A 13,480-nucleotide genomic window follows, 5' to 3' on the forward strand; every position below is an offset into this window, starting at 1 on the left:
AACAATTCCATTTTGGAATCCAAAGAGTAAAGGTTAAGTCCTGTTTATACATGCCTATGATTCCCTTTTACAAAGAGGCTACTGATCTACTTAGAAGATGCATTTCCCTGGTTATTTCCTTGTTGGGTGACACAGCAGTGCACACTACCATTACAGCCCTGCTTGGGCCCCAGGTATGAGTTCCCCAGTGTGTGAATCTCACTAGAATGAAAACATCCAATGAAACTCTCACAAAGGTCATCAGAAGATGGTAGAACGATGCGGGGAGGGGCTGATAACATGATATCACTGCATAACAAAGGCAAAAACCCCTTCCCAGCATGTCTAAGGAGAGCCTGGGAATTGCTAACACCCACAGCACTCTCCAGCAAAAACACAGGCATTGGGAATATATACAGAGGGGGAGCTCTCATGTATTTATTTAAGGAGAAGTATTGATAAGTGTCTTTGGAACTATTTTCTAATTGCACAGAGAATGTAAAATATTGACATGTGGTAAAAATAGCTCAGTACAAGCATGGTTCAGTAAAAACAAACTCCAAGAGGTTAGCCTGGATCAATGTTAAAACCACCTGTGGGACTGGGAAGCTAAAACATATTTTAACCTTTCTGTCCTTAAATGAATAACTTGTTTTAAATTTAAAAAACTCCAACAAGTTCATTGTCCTTATTACACAACTAGAGGCCTGGTGCACGAATCTGTGCACCAGTGGGGCCCCTCGGCCTGGCCTGCAGGATCGGGCTGAAACCGGTTCTCTGACATCCCCCAAGGGGTCCCAGATTGTGAGAGGGTGCAGGCCAGGCCAAGGGACTCCACCGGTGCATGATTGGGGCCGGGGAGGGACGCGGGAGGTTGGCCAGCCAGGGAGGGACTACAGGAGGCTCCAGGGCATGTCCATCCCATCTCATTCAGTCCTGATCAGCCAGACCCCAGCAGCAAGCTAACCTACTGGTCGAAGCATCTGCCCCCTGGTGGTCAGTGCACATCATAGTGAGTGGTTGAGTGGCCTTAGCATATCATTAGCATATTACAATTTGATTGTTTGAACAGCCAACTGGTCGACCAGACACTTAGCATATTAGGATTTTAGTATATAGGGTATATTTAAATATTACAAAGTACAGTATAAGAAAAATGGAGAAAGTAAGTCATCTAGAGCCCCATTCCCCAACAGTATTGTTAAATGTTCTATTTAACAATAACAATAATTATAATATATAATCATCATCATCATAATAGCTTTTATTATGCATATAATGATGTGTTGGTCAACAGTGGACTGCATAAACCATGGTGGTCCCATAAAATCATGATGGAGCTAAAACATTCCTATCACCTAGTGACATCATAGCTGTCATAACATACTGCATTGCCTTACTCACCTGCTCAGGTGATTCTGGTGTAAACAAGCCTGCGCTGCCAGTAGTATAAAAGTATAGCACATACAATTATATACAGTACATGATCTTGGTAATGATTAGAAACAACTATGCTACTGGTTTATGTGCTTACTCTACTATGCCTTTTATCCTTACTTTAGAGCAGCGGTTCTCAACCTATGAGTCGCGACCCCTTTGGGGGTTGAACGACCCTTTCACAGGGGTCGCCTAAGACCATCGGGAAACACATATATAATTACATATTGTGTTTGTGATTAATCACTATACTTTAATTATGTTCAATTTGTAACAATGAAATTGGGGGTCACCACAACATGAGGAACTGTATTAAAGGGTCGCAGCATTAGGAAGGTTGAGAACCATTGCTTTAGAGTGTACTCTTTCTACTTATAAAAATGTTTGCTATAAAACCATATGCTGTGTTACACCAGCAGCAGCCTCATAATCTTGTGTATACCATGTCTGTTGATTACATCATTTTCTCTTGTGCTTGATTTAATCCCATGGTGCTTTGCACAGTAACATGCTGTCCAGGCATGTACTTTCAGAACAGCTCTACCATAGAGTCTATTGGGCTATACCATCTAGGCTTGTATAAGTGGCACTCTATGGCATTTGAACAACAATGAAATCTAATAATGCATTTCTCAGAACATAGCCCCATTATTAAGTGCCACATAATTGTACATATTTAATCACTCAATAAAAGAAGCATTACTATTAGCAACATCATAATTTTACAGGTGAGGATATGAAGTTCAAGGAAATATTTAGGCCAGACCTTATACTATGAGAGGAGTCAAGATTAGAAAAAAATATTAAGGGTATTATAGCAAGGCAAATTAATATCTAACAAGGAGATTGATTAAGCAAACTGGCATATTGATACAACTGAATATTATGCCATCATTTAAAATGACATGGTGTATTTAGTGAAATGAAACAACATATGTGGTCTGTTGTTAGGCACCAAGCAATATTTCTGCATTCTATATGCATATACTAGTATATTTCTGCATATATATTATAACAAGAAGGAACAATGTCATGGATAGGAGTGTGGGATTCAGAGTGAAACTGCTCAGATCTGAATGCCGGCTCATCACCTAATAACTTGATGATGGGCAAGTCTCTAATTTATCTTCCTCATCAGTAAAGTTGGACAATGATAGTATTGTATCAATGACTATCACACACTACCATACACAGTGAAGATTGCCCACTGGAGCCCAGCTGAGGGTGTGGGCGCCTGGAAAGCTCACAGCAAGTGTTCAGTGAAGGGAAAAGGGACCCTATCACCATTGTTAGCCACTCTCCAAAATGCCAGGGAGGAAATCAGCACTATATTTTTGCCACTAAAATGTTCTTGTTTATAGGCACACTGAAGCAGCAGCAGTGCAGGGGTGGTTTTTAAATCATTGCCACACAAAATAAATCTAGCGCTTTATTACAAATCGGGCAGCACTTCGTACCATTCATCGGTGCCCTGGACAGGCCCCACTCCCCTTTGGTCTCTGCGGCTCTATAAACCCTGCAGCAGGGCCCACAATGCTGGCTAAGGATCTGCATCAGCGAGACCTCACTCAGGCCTGCAGTCCCTCCACCCGAATCCCAGCAACAGCATGAGTACAGAGCAGGAGAGAAATGTCAGCCTTACGTTTGGACTCATGAAATGTTTACTGTTACTTTCCCTCTGGGGCATGTTTCCTTTAACTTGGGTAAGTTTTCTTCACCTATATTCTCTCTTCAATATTTTATTCTGTTATGAACCAGCAAAAATACCAATTTATATAATAAAGTGACCTGAACACTTTATTGTTTGGGGTTGTTGTGTTTTTTTTTTTTTTGTTTGGTTTGGTTTGGTCGGGGTCCAGGGCAAAAACAAATGACACTCCAAGTGAGCCATCTGAGGAGAATTTAATAAAGGGACCAGTTACATAGGAGTGGATAGGGCAGGGAAGGCGGCAATGGGAATGGTTCTCTGAGCTCGCACCCTCGGGAGCCACTGCTACCCCTGCCTGAAGGATCAAGATGAGCACGTGAGCCATAAGGTATAGAAATGTCTACTCACTATGTTGTACACCTGAAATTAATATAGTATTTTATGTCAACTGTAATTGAAAAATAATTTTAAAAAAAGATGAAATGGCCCTAGCCAGTTTGGCTCAATGGGTAGAGCATCAGCCCATGGACTGAAGGGTCCCAAGTTCGATTCTGGCCAAGGCCACATACCTCGATTGCATACCTGGTTAGGCCAGGTTCGGGAGGGAGGCAAACAATCGATGTGTCTCTCTCACATCAATGTTTCTCTCTGTGTCTCTCCCCCTCCCTTCCATACTCTCTAAAAATCAATGGAAAAAGATCCTCAGGTGAGGATCAACAACAGCAACAAAAACATGAAATGAGGGTGCAAATGGCCAGGTGGAGCTGTTGTCTTCAGTCAGGGGCAAGACAACACAGGGTGATCAGGTACGTGTGGAGGGGACAGGCTGGGAGGCCACAGAATAAATACCCCATCGCACTCTCCTCCTGCTGTCTGGTTTCCTGCCAGGGCCTCCCATTGGGAAAACCCAACCAGAAAACATGGGGCTCAGAGCTCCTAATGCTGTCCACACAGGCAAGCAGCACAGACAAGGCACCAGAGCAGGCGGAGAGAGCTGCTGGGCCGTCTGGAGGTGGAAAAGGAAGCTGTCCAGTACATCATGTACGCCACTGGTTTTTAATCAAAAGAAAACCAATGAGCAAAAATTCAAATAAAGAAATGCATAAAGTAAAAATAAGCGTCTTCCTCTGGACACCCAAAGCTATTATTCCCCAGGGATACAGTTTGATCTGAACGCATCCAACAAACACACAAAAAGAGCAATCTGAGCACATGCTGAAATCTTCCTTTTTAACACCAAATCATCATATATTATTGTTAAGTTATATTTTTTAAAAAATAATAAGCACAGTGGGATTTATTTATTTTTTAAAGGCAGAGTAAGGACTTTTGATGGACCAGAAATTATGTGGGTCCCTAAATAAGATAGCACCCCGGAAGCCACAGCGGTCAGGGTGGACCTGGCAGGAAACTGCTGGAGGCTGCAGAAGAAGGTGGGAACCTGGGAAGGGAAATGACCACTGCAGAACAGATAGACTTAGCAGCAACCCTGAGTGCCATGAGGTAAGGAAAACAAAACCTAAAAATTCTTAGGGAAAATAATATTTAGCCAAACTATCATTTAGCAATGAGGATGAATTTGTGAAAGAAAAACCAGCTAAAAGCTGTTAGCTTAAACCTTTACTAAGACCATCACAACATACAGCGCAAGATAGCTGTCCCACTACAGAGCAGACAGCCTACGGAATTCATATGTTAAACCGATGAAGGTCAAAGTTCCACCATATTCTGAAAATTTTTCACTGTTCCAGTTCTCGGAGTCGATGGGAAACTGAGGCTGTATTAGTCATGGGGCACGTTTTGGGGACTGGAGCCATGGTTTCAGCAGCTATTAGATAATCAATTTGGATTTAGTAGGATTGGTGAGGAGGCCCAAATCTTGCCATCAGTGGAATAAATTCAGCCATTCAGCTTCTTTCACAAATTAAGGGTGTTTTCAAACATGTAAGGCCTCCGAAAGTTTACCATCCATCTACTTTGAAAGAATTACTAGATTATGTATTTCAGCAAGAAGAAAAATAAATCTGGGAGGAAGTAATGAACAAGAAACATGGTACGAAAGTAATAAAAGAGATCACTAAATTCAAATCAGTTGGTGTGTGTCTATGTTAAATAAACAAACTGGAAATAAATTCCATAAGATGTCATCATGGGAGTTAGTTAGAGAAGGAAGACGAGTGTAAAAGGGAAGACATACATGCTAAATTTCTTGTCCTGTTGAGAGAAAGGGTAGACTATAAATGTATTTCACTCTTTCCTCAAAGCTAGTTTACATACACGTAAGAAAACTATTTTCTAAAGTAAACCAAAGTATAGAGATAATTTCTAATCTATGCTTCATTAAGTCATTATTTGGCATAAAGAAGTATTTAGGGAAGTTAAAAAACTTCCTCTACCACTATTACATAAGATGATATTCTTTCCTAATATCCATTAATGGTCTCTTCTTAATAGGTATTAAGTCTATTCAGTAAATACATCATCCTGCATTTGCAGTCATTTTTTCAATCCCGATTCAATTATGAGAGGTTATAAAAATATATTCTATTATTCCACATAAATACTTTTGAATGTTTTGTTTTTTAAATTCCATTGCAATGGCTTCCTCAGTGCCCAAGTATCTTATGTGACTCCAACCCATAATGATGGAGGTTGGGTTGCAATTTCAGAAAGGTAAAAAAATTGTTACATAACTCAGGCACAATAGGTCAGAAAAGATTGGTTCATTCACTCATTTATTCACTCACTGGTCCATTCATTTATTCATCATATATCATTGTCCTTTAGTTGTAAAACATTGTGATATGATACTGACATCAAACACTCACTGTCTTATAGGAGAATGTGATATGCCCAAATAACCAAATTGCCATAAGAGAAATATAGAGTCTGATTAGCCATCTAATGGCAGAGACCATATCCTCCTGGCTCTCTGGTAATTCCTTGTGCGTGGAGCAGTGCTGGCTCATAGCAAAGGCTCATAGTTACTGAATGGGAGGAAGAGGGGTAAAAGGAATGAATGAATGAGTAAATAAATAAAAGAAGAGGTGGCCTGTCATCTAGGCTTTGATGATGAAAGGATCTGGTTATGGGGAGATAAAGAAGCAGGTTTCAAGAAGCAAGGTCATGCTTCTGACTCTTATGTTGATCACTCTAATTCAGTTCTTTTTCCAGCAGAGCAAATAGATGCCTCAGCATGGTCCCAAACCTCCCTCTCTACTGTCTTGTCACAACCATTTGAGAAATCAGCCATGAACATAAAGGCAAATACAATCCCAGAAATCAGGGGAAATTTGTCCATCCATCAAGTGAGTACCGTCCTTTCCAAAGGAGTCACCTTGAGGTTTATACACTTAGTTCCATGATGTTGACATTATTCATTACATGCTTAGAACTCTGAAAACTGCCTCCAAAATCTGCATCAACTCTCTTTAAACATCCACAATGGTTACGTTTTTATCGCTTAAGAGCAGCTTTGCTATTTGGGAGTCCTGATATTTCCTCTATTTAAATGTGCAAATACTATCAATTTAGCAATGCTATTATTGACTATTTTAAAGAGGCACCACAATTATATCCTCAGAATATTTTCTCTATGGGATTTGGATGTAAAGTGAAAAGGAGACTGGTTTAGATGGTTACATCACCATTTCATTTCAATAAACTCTCAACTACCCACTGTATTATAATGGCATATTTTTTCAGCAATAAAACATTAGTTTTCCTTTAATAATTTAATTTTTAAAATTTTATTTTATTATCATAAGAACACTTAACAAGAAATCTACTCTGTTACCAAATTCTTAAGTGTACAATACATTATTGTTGATTATAGGTATGATGTACTGCAGATCTCTATAGTTTATTCATCTCACCTGAAACTTTATGTCCATTGTTAGTAGCTCCCCATTTCTCCCTCCCTCTAGCCCCTAGCAACTACCTTTCCACTATTTGTTCCCATGAATTTTTCTTTCTGTGGTTGGCTTATTTCACTTAGCTTATTTCACTTGTCCTCAAGGTTTATCCATGTTGTTGCATATTGCAGAATATCCTCCTTTTGTAAGGCTTAATAGTATTTCAATGTGTATCTATACTACATTTTCATATATATATATATATAAAATCACTTTGCATTTCTACCAACAGTGTACCAACATTCTGTAATGGCATATTTTCAAAAAGCTCAATGGAATTGAAGTACAAACTAACATGTATTGGAACATCAGAGTTGCTGACAATTCAGTAAGATCTTGAAGATCAAACTAATAACTTAAAAGTTTAGAGTATCATTTTAAAGAATTATTTCATAGCAAATATGTATATCAAGAGGACTAGAATTTTTTATTAGTGAAAAACTTGCCAGTACTTCTGAGCCACAGAAACAGCCTTACAAAAACTGCAAAAACTTCAAAGAGTGAGCATCTTTGATGTAATACCCAGCAGTATATGTTATCATGGAACAAAGAAACACCTTATTTTAAAAATGGTATGATTTCTCAGAAAAGGGTCTTATCTATGCTCCTAGATGGTGAATATACTTTTCCTTGTATCATCATTATGACATATTATAAATGCCATGTCTTAAATGCCTGACACTAGCGAAGATATGCCAATGTCTTTCCCATCATGTCCAGAATAGTCTATATTTTGTGTATACCATCTGTCTATGTTAATGGTAGATTTCTTCCATTATTCAGTAATAGTCAAAGACACCCTGTCCTCTTTACACTTGACCTAACAATGGAGAATCTTTCTCAGGTTCAATCTGTCTCATGCTTCAAATTTCCCAGGCTTTAAATCCCTCTCTAATGAAGAGCATCCTTCCTTTTAAGGGCTCACCTGACTGGGTCAGGTCACCCAGAATAACTTCCCCTTTATAAAGCCATGTAACATAAGCTAGTCAGGAGAGTGATAACCCACCCTATTTACCGGTCCCTCAAACACTCAAGGGTTGGAGGTCATCTTATAATTCTGCCTACCATAGAAGCCACCCAATTCAGCAGTCTCCCAAAACACTGGCCCTGCTGTGAGCTCCATCAAGCTGGACAGCAGGCGTATCAGGATTCTAGCGCATTTCTGAGGGCAATGCTACTGATTGTGGGCACAGAGACTAATGAGCCACAAAAGTTGTGCCCTCTCACCAAATGTCAAACAAAAATTTTAGAGGCTTACATCTTTAAGTAAAGAGAGGTACCCACCTAAATAACATAAGATTATTGAAGAAAACAAGAACACTTTAAATGTCTGGTTTGAGATTACCAATACCAACTATTCAAAATTATGTTCTTCCTGTAAAAGAGCTGTGTTCTGATTCTCCCCTTCATCATGAAAATGAAAGTGATGACGAGTGATGGCTTTACAAGACTATGCTCCACCTATGATGATCTTGAGCCTCTTTGTTGAGCTAACTCAGTAAAAGATGCACTCATTATGTACACTGAAGTATGTGGCAGGCTGACGCAGCTGTCCCATCTGTCTGTTTCCATGCCTACAGCTCTATTTCAGATCTTCCCTGTCTTTCTCCTAGACCCTGCATTAGCCCCTCACTAGTGCCTAGGGTTCATTAGCATGGCTTTTTTTTTTCTTAATAACCAGACATGATGCATTGGGTAAAAGGAACCGCTAGAAGTGGGCCCGAACTCCCTGTAATCACCTATCTGTCTCTTCAGTCTTGGAGGCAATGGTTTGCTCTGTCTCCTCCCTTCTCTTACAGATCAAGAAAAATTGTTTTATTCGTAAAGCTGTATGTACCCCTATGTTCATTGTAGCATTATTCATGGTGGCCAAGCCATGGAAACACTGAACATGTCCTTCCATAGATGATAGATAAAGATGTGGTTCATATATACTATGGAATACTACTCTGCCGTAAGAAAAGGTGAAATATGCCATTTGTGACAACATGGATGGGTCTTAAGAATATTATGCTAAGCAAAATAAGTCAGACAGAAAAAGTAAAGAACCATATGATTTCACTCATATACGAGATATAAAACTGAAAACAACAAATGAACAAACAAGACAAACAAAAAGTCATAGATCCAGACAACAGTATGGGGGTTTCCAAAGGGAAGGAGGCTCAGAGGAAGGCAGTAAGGGGTAGAGGGGATCAAATACAAGGTGATGGAAGGAGACTTGACTTTGGGTGGTAATTACACAGTGCAATTTACAGATGATGTATTATACATTGTGCACTTAAAACCTATATAATGTTATTAACTAATGTCATCCCAATAAATTATATATATATATATATATATATATATATATATATATACACACATAGGGGTGATATATATATATACATATATATATATAATAGTGTGTGTGTGTGTGTGTGTGTAATTGCTTGACTATTGCCTGTCTCTCATGTTAGACTCTAAGTTTCATAAAAATTAGGGGTTTTTTTTGCTCAAAATTGTATATGCAAGATCTTGGTAAGCACTGGGATATATATGTATATGTATATGCTCAACACATATCTGTTGAATACAATAATGAATGAGTGATATGACTGTATAGCATCTTTATCCAAAGTCCTGTGAATAAAATATATGGCTTGGGGAAAAGAAGTTTTTTAGGAAGATAAAATAACTGGTTAACAGTTTTTTAAAATACTCTATATTATATGTATATGCGATGTTCAGAATAGGCAAATCCACGGAGACAGAAAGTAGATCTTTGGTCTCCAGAGACTGAGCAGGTTGGGGAGTGAGGAATGACTGCTAAAGGCTAAAGGGGTGATGAAAATGTGCTAAAATTGACTGTGGTGATGGTTGCACAGTTCTGTGAATATTCTCAAAACCATTGGCTTGCACACTTTAAAAGGGTGGATTTTATGGTATGTATATTGTATCAAAAAAGGCCATTTCTTAAGGGGAAAAAGTTATTGACTTTTTCAGACTCTTTAGCTGATTTTTTTAAAATATATTTTTATTTATTTCAGAGAGGGAGAGAGATAGAAACAATGATGAGAAAGAATCATCGGTTGGCCTCCTGCATGCCCCATACTGGGGATCGAGCCCGCAGCCTGAGCATGTGCCCTGACCGAGAATCAAACCATGACCTTCTGGTTCGTAGGTCAATGCTCAACCACTGAACCACGCAATCGGGCCTCTTCAGCTTTTTAGTTGTTAGAACAGAGTAGCGACTTCCAAGAGAACCCCATAGTCAGGATGTTTTGAACCCATGTACTCATCCAAATCCTAATATCCAGGATGTCATTAATGTCCAACTTCAATTCTATTAAACAAAAAATGTAATACTGCTTCCTTTTATTCCTGTGACCAAACCACTGCTTACATAATATTCAGAAATTTCTCCCCAAACCTATAGTAAATAACCAAGAAAAAAGTCTGTTCACAACATGCATTTAAACAGCATTTGATCCAACAAATGGATTTTGTCTGAACCGTGTATTCTCGGACTGACTTTCCACAAGCTGGACAAAGCTTCAGTTGTTTTTCTGTGTACCACAGAGAGTGCAAGTTTTATTTTAAAATTTCTCAATATTTAAAAGTTGTTAAAGGAACATTCTTGTACCAACTCTGACCACTTACAACTGACACCAAACCATTTGCCATTTATTATATGTTAGTTACATCATATACTGATCATATGATAAATATACTAATTAAAGTGATGAGATTATATAATACCATTTCCTATATTTATACACAATTGTAATAAAACTGGTATTGTTCCCTAACAGAGCTCCCAAGAGAAAACCAGTAGTTGTCTGATGATTTCTACCTCTTCCCCATGGCGCGGACCAGCAGGAAGAAACCCGTGTCCTAACTGTCTCTCAAAAAGCACCTATTAAACATTTCCATGGTGTTCAGCATGATTCTTAGGACTGGAGTGTGATAAGGAATTCACTAGCAAACATGGAGTAAGGACATAGCCAATGTCAAAAACAAAATTGTCTTTCCAAAGTACTTTAGGCATGATACATTTCACATACACACTAAAACTTTTACTATGACATTGACATTTTAGAAGAGAAGTAGCTGCCACCTGAATTTTATTAAGAAATCACAATATACAGACACATTTTCAGTTTGGAGTCCTCATGCCTACTGTCATCCCTTCCATATTCTCCTCCCTTGTCCATCCACCAAAATTTGTTCTACTTAAGGATCTGGTATCAGTAATGGAGGCCTTAGTTTAAATTTAAATCATTTTGCTATATTCTCCCAGGGAAACTTGACTTTAAACCTCAACTCCAAAGGTAGAATGAGTGGATTGTCCACTGTCAAAGATATTCACAGTATCAACCAACAGATGGGGAAAGATTTAGTAAACCATGATAATGACAAAACGTATGCAACCTATGAGACTAGCCCATCATAAACTTGGCCTTCAGAACTTAGACTTGTTCTTAAAACACGGAAAAAAAACCCCTCATGTTTTTCTTTGGTTAAAATTTTCAGTGGCCAAGTTTCCAAACATGTTATTTTATTTATAGTTTTATTGTCATTTCCTCTTTGATTTAAAAATGGATGACTTTCCCAACATCTTCATCTTCCATCAAAAATCAGAAAAACAGGAATATAATGAACAACATAAACTGATGAACAAAAGTAGATCCAGAGACAGAGAAGCATCAAACAAACTGTCAAACTTCAGAGGGAAGGCAGGGGAGGGGGGTGGATGGGTAAGAGACCAACCGAAGGACTTGTATATACGTATACGTATATACATGCATATACACCTACCAATGGACACAGACACTAGGGGGAGGGGGGGGAGGGCATGTGCTGGGGAGATGGGGGGCAGCCGGAGAGAGGTCAATGGGGGGAAAAGGAGACATATGTAATACTATATGTAATGCTTTAAACAATAAAGAATTTTTTAAAAATCAGAAAAACATTGCATAACATCATTAAACTATACTATGCTCAAATGTTTTCTCCAAGACTGGTTCCTATTATCACCTGTTTACATATTTCTGTTCAAAGGAACAACTATTGAAACAGAAGAGAGATGGTACTGTTGTGTTTGTTCTATAGTACACAAACCCCAGCAACTCCTAGCAGCAATATAAAGGATATATATCTAAGATGACAGCCTGCATTTGAAATATGCTATAAAGCATTTCTCTTAAATTATACTATGTAGGTGGGATGCTATGAAAATGTTTTTCTTTTTGTACAATGTATGTTGTGCAATGTGCAATGTTACAGTATTTTTAATATTCAAAAAGGCCTTTTTGAGAAGGAAACAACCAAAATATTAAGTATTTGTCATTTTTCTCACATGTTATCATCAGTTTACAAGTTAGGATTTCAGAGTCTGAGGCTCTGAGAAATATAAGCCACCCCTCATAGAAAAATAAGACAGCAAGACAAATTCGGTTCACTGTGAGCATATATATATATATATATATATATAGAGAGAGAGAGAGAGAGAGAGAGAGAGAGAGAGAATTGGTTGCCTCCTGCACGAGCCCCAACCTGAATTGAGCTCAGGACCCTTGGGTCCGCAGGCCAAAGCTCTAGCCCCTGAGCCAAACTGGCTAGGGCTGAGCAGCTATATTTAAATAGTTGGTTCAATCCTGGTGCTGAAACCGTGTTAGCCAAATTAATCAATAATTATTTGGCCATATAAAATGAAAGATTGTCTGTGAATTTCCAGATATAAATGCCAGCTCTCTGTCCCTTCCAGAACGAATTTTGGATTGAATAGACATATTTTAAATATGCAAAACAATGCTATGTCATGTGCATAAATACCTGCGTGTCATAGAAAGAGGAGCACCTTAGTAGCGATGATAAACATGGAAATTCAGGAGAGTGCTTACCCCGGTGATGGGCCTCCACAGTCCGGGTACAGCTGATCCTTGAACAACAGGGGTTTGCACTGCAGGGTCCACTTATATGTGGATATTTTTTCAGTAAATACTGTGAGCTCTTCCTACCCACAGGTTTCACAACCGCGGGTGGAAAACACTATTTTTGCGTTCCCAACCGCAGATTCCCAACCACAATCGAAAACAGTATTTTCCTGTTGCAAACTGGTTTCCCAACTGCAGATTCTCAACCATGGACATGGCATCGGGGAGTCGGGGAGTCCAAGGGCTGACTGCAGAGTCAGAAGTTATACCAGGACGTGGGGGAGAGTTGTTGGGCTCAGGTTTTCTACTGCTCAAGGGTCTATCCCCAACCCCCGCCATGTTCAGCGTCACTGTTGTGTTATTAAGCTGAGCGATGCATACATAGGTGGTCATTAGCTTCTCAATCCCTTGTAGTGTGTCGGAAATATTTCACAAGTAATGTAATTAAAGGTGGAAGGTTTTTTTTGTTTGTTTTGTTTTGTTTTTAAGGAGCACCTAAAATAGAGTGCTGCGAGCAGGCTGGGCCTTCTGATGAAAAGACTTTTCTTAAAGACCCAGGTAAGGTCCCTACACTGTGCCCC

Source organism: Myotis daubentonii, chromosome 10 (assembly GCF_963259705.1).
Source record: "Myotis daubentonii chromosome 10, mMyoDau2.1, whole genome shotgun sequence".
Classification (NCBI taxonomy): domain Eukaryota; kingdom Metazoa; phylum Chordata; class Mammalia; order Chiroptera; family Vespertilionidae; genus Myotis; species Myotis daubentonii.